General features: G+C 35.7%; 1 long non-coding RNA gene across 1 annotated transcript; it reads left to right on the top strand.

Annotated features, from left to right (window-relative positions):
* The first annotated feature begins 1407 nt into the window (after positions 1-1407).
* On the top strand, positions 1408-4018 carry LOC148191589 (uncharacterized). The gene is made up of 3 exons (XR_015782705.1): positions 1408-1778; positions 1880-1964; positions 3750-4018. It is a non-coding gene; the product is annotated as an uncharacterized LOC148191589 (long non-coding RNA).
* The last annotated feature ends 521 nt before the right edge of the window (positions 4019-4539 follow it).

Here is a 4539-nt window from a genome sequence, read left to right as displayed (position 1 = left end):
TTTTCCATTCGAACCTGAATTTAAAAAGCAATCAATGATTCAAACAAAAATTTGAAACATAGGCACAATATTTAATATGAAATGTTACATTTGAAACAGTTCTCCAATTATGCTTTTATTTGTCAGTTGTGTTTTGCTGCTATTGGAAGAGGATGGATCCTTACAGCACAATTTGTCCTATTATTGCTCATGCTATTATTTCTTAATCTTGAAGCCTATCCATAATCTAATCAATGCATATATTTTAGAGTATCAACGCATGTTTTCTTTTCTTAGGTTGTGGTGAAACATTGCCACAACATAAGACCCTGTTGTACATAAGTTCTTACCAGATAAGACCACAGAGCATAGTATCATTGTAGCAAAATTTGAGTCAAAATTTCAAACTTAGATGTTAGGGTCTGGATTATGTGTGACCATTGATGAGTTGAGTAGTCTGTACAAAGACCTTATCTTTGATTAAATAATGCACTTTCCGTGCAAATAGTAGTTTTATTTGTCTGGTTGTGTTTCATGGGCAGGGAACTAATGATGAAATCGTTGACTGGTCCCACGGAAAACGATTGTGGGAACTTTCGAAGGAAAAATATGACCCTTTGTGGGTAAAGGGTGGGGTCATTGCAACCTTGAGGCTTTTCCTGAGTACATCAAGCACTTGCGCAAGTTTCTAAATGCAATGGAGAAAATCTCAATCACAGGAGAAACAAACAAACCACTCACCCAAAATCCTCCTCATACTGAATCCAAACATAATTCTGAATCCAAACAAAACAAATGTTTAAGATTTGGTCTAATGAGATAGCTGGATCCGTTTCAGCTTCTAAAAGTAGGAAATCACGACCATGGCTTGATGGCAAATTCTTCACACACCTTCATATTTTCCCTCCTCCATGAATATAAAACTTATCATTTTGTCCCTTTTAAATTATGTAATTCTGAAATAAAGAATGATTTTCAAACTGTACAATTCGAAAAGTTTTCAAATTAGAAATCATTTTTTAAAGAAGATTTTTAGATTGCACCAAGTCAAAAAAAATTTACTTGTGAATTGCACCATGTGGAATCTATTTTTTCTTTTAAAAAAACCCTTTTGGAGTGTAGAATCTTAAATTTGGAAACTAAAATTGACTTCTAGAAGTAGGAGAAGTTTAAGAAAGAAATAACTTTTAGATTACACAATTTCAAATCGTTTTTAACTTTTGGGTTGCTCAATCTAAAAGTTAATTTTAGCATAATTTGGAAGTTATTTTAGTGTTTGGACTGTAAGATCTATAAGTTATTTTTTACTTCTAAATTATATAATCCTCCAAAACTCTTATTTTAGTTTTAAGTATAATTTGAAAGTCTTTTCTAAAAAAAAGTGTCACGCCCCAATAATTACGCTGCTTAGTCACCTCTCTGCTTCCATTAATGCACTGTGACACGCACACTTCCTCATTTAAAACGCACTCACGTTCACAATGCATGCATGCTGACAAGTGGCACTTTGGAACATTCCAAAGGGGTCAGTGGGATCCAAGTGGCACGTAGCTGATGGACAATTGTCCTACGTGGGAAGAGAATTTGATTTCTCTGAAAGACTCTTCCCCTTCTCTGCACACTTCATCTTCTTCCCTGAACTCTTGCACTCCAAATTCTCTACCTTCTCTCTAGAGACCTTTCTTCTTCTCTCTTCTGTAACTCACACTACACTACTCCGTTCACGTTTCAGCACCGTGAGAAGCATCCCTGCACCGCGAGCTTTCCATCAAACCGATTGGTTTTGGATTCTGAAACGGGTAAGTTTCACGTCCTCAACCACTATTCATTTTAACGTGCAAGCCTCGTTTTAATCTGCATGCACCTTCTCTAAACCAGTATTGGTTTTCTGTAAATTTAGTTTAAAGAGTTGGGTTGAACGTTAAGTGTAGAAGAGTATACTGGGATTTGATTTTCTGAAGAACGAAAGCACGTTTCCAATCCAGGTAAGGGAAGCTTATTGGTTTAATTCATGAGATGTTATGTACTGCATGTGTGTTATTGTGATGTTGAAAACATGATTTATGAATCTGGACTTTTGATATGAGAATATGATTTTGAAATGCTGTATGAAAGTGATGAAATGAGTTATGGTTTGAATTAATTGGAACATGAACTGTATGATGAAATGATGCAATGAAAATGTATGGAGTTGTATTATGAAATGAGTAAAGTGATGTATGAAAGATTATACTGAAAAATGTGTATCCTGTAAGTTAATTTTTGAATATGTAAGACTGTGGAAATGAACGTTCGTATCGATACGGTCATTTACCGTTCGGTAGTCTTGGCAAATTCCTGGAAGTAGTCAAACCCTTTCATTTGGAAAGGATTTCCCTTGAGAACGAACGCCCTCTGATATAGCATTTCGTGTGAGCATTTGGCCATACGTACCCTTCATGAGTGTTGCGTGAGATTGAGAAGCTTGATAATATTCCTCTTGAACACTTAGTCAAATTGTATTACATAAATTTCAAGTATCTTACCTTATATAAAGTCCAAACTTCTTAGATTTTGAAACAGTGAAAGTTGTCGAGCTAAATAACGTACGTCCTGAAGTGGCGCTCGGTCTTAGACCGAACGCTCGTCCTAAACAGTGTAAATGATAAGTAGCGCTCGGTCTGATACCGAACGCTCGTCCAAATGCGTGTGTGATAAAGAACGCTCGGTCATATACCGAACGTTCGTTCAGTCTCTCAATTATTAGCGAAAGGTAATAGCGTTCGTCCCAAATTTGAAATAGCGTTCGTCCATAATTTAAATAGCGTTCGTCCATAATTTGAAATAGCGTTCGTCCATAATTTAAATAGCGTTCGTCCATAATTTAAATAGCGTTCGTCCAAAAGTTCTATTGACGTTCGTCCAAATGTTCTCAGTGACGTTCGTCCAAAATTCATCAAAAGTCTATTTTCGCGCTCGTCATTGACTGGCGGTTATCTCTTGAATTACATTGTGTTCGGATTCTTTATTTAAACAATTTGTGATACATCTATCCATTTGATTCATTCCAGAGTTATTGAATTTGGATTTTTCTAAGTAAATTATAAATCATTCTAGATTCAGTTCATCTAACTGATTCAAGTTCGTGAACGAGCCTATTGATATTACATTAACGTTCGTCCTCTATTACAAAGGGGGCTGGACGTTCGTTCTTTTATGGAAGTAAAACTAAGAATGAAAGTGTGAATAAGATGAAAGGTTATTATGTGCGAACACCATGAGAATTGAAATTGTGATTGTTGGATTTGAACGAGCGTTCCAGGGTGGAACGACTCTTGAATGGAATTTGAGATTTGTAAGTATGAACGTGGTAAGCTTAGATGGTGGTTCATCCTGATATTCCGTGAATGCTCGTTCTCAAGTAGAGATGAGTATGTCATGCGTGGGAATGGCAGGAGGTCTAGTCCATAACTGTAACTTGGACAGAAAAGACTAACCTCAGGTGGCTAACTGATGAGTATTCCAGTCACTCACCTGGGTGCACGGACACCTTAGCTACACAGGATTCATACATGTCCGGACGGTCTGTCTAGTATCAGGAATTTGTTTGAGTTAATGTATGAATTGGATGCATGTGTGGTGAATTATTTGTTAATGTATATGATGTGTATAAACTGTATGTTGACTTGAATTAAATTCAATAAGCTTACCCTTGCATTTCCATTGTGTTGTCTTGTATATGTATATCCGTCTTGTCAAATGCAATGATCATCCGTTGTGGATGTGAGCAGATGGTGGGGCGTCCCTTGAGCAAATGCTGGAAGAAGAAAATTTGGATGAAGCCAACTTGGTTGAAGTTGAAGTGAAGGCCGAGCAGTGAATGTGTTCGGTTTTTTTTAGTTATTGTAATTAGTTTAATAGGATCAGAGTGACTGTGAGCGAGCGCTCTTTTGATTATGTGTATAGTTAGACGTTCGGTAATGGTTTTGAAAACCGTTCGTCCTTATTCTTTTGTAAACGCTCGTATATTAATCTATATGAAAGGCCGTTCGGCCATTTTTGCTCACTGCTTACTGTGTTATTAAAACTGTTTGCAATATTGATTAATGTGAATTATTCTAAGTATATAGTTGATGACTGTATATTTCTGGGATGTTACAAAAAGTGACTTCCAAATTACGTTATTTTTACTTTCTGAATTTTACAATCCAAAAGTCATTCTTGATTTTGGAATTGTAAAATCTAAGAGATTTTTTTACTTGTAGGTTATACAAACCAAACAGAATAAAATAGGAATTTTTATATTCATAAGTAGCAAGATGAAAAATATGGAGGTGCGCAAAGAATTTGCCTGGTTTGATTGAAGGTTGAGAGCAACACTAATTTCAGTGAGGTCCAAGATTTGGAAGATAGTATATTACTTAAAAATTGAAGGATGTCTTTATTCCGAAACCTTTTGAAATGACCTTTTTAGGGAAGCTTTAGTAATTTAATTTAATACTGGTTTGATGTTCATGACAGTAATGAAGTGTAATGGATGTCTGAAATGCATGAAATATTTGATGTTTGATTATGTATGAA

This window comes from Vigna umbellata, chromosome 10 (genome assembly GCF_029865625.1).
Source record: "Vigna umbellata cultivar VRB3 chromosome 10, Vumbellata_1.0, whole genome shotgun sequence".
Classification (NCBI taxonomy): domain Eukaryota; kingdom Viridiplantae; phylum Streptophyta; class Magnoliopsida; order Fabales; family Fabaceae; genus Vigna; species Vigna umbellata.
This window is presented reverse-complemented; position numbering and strand designations above follow the sequence as displayed.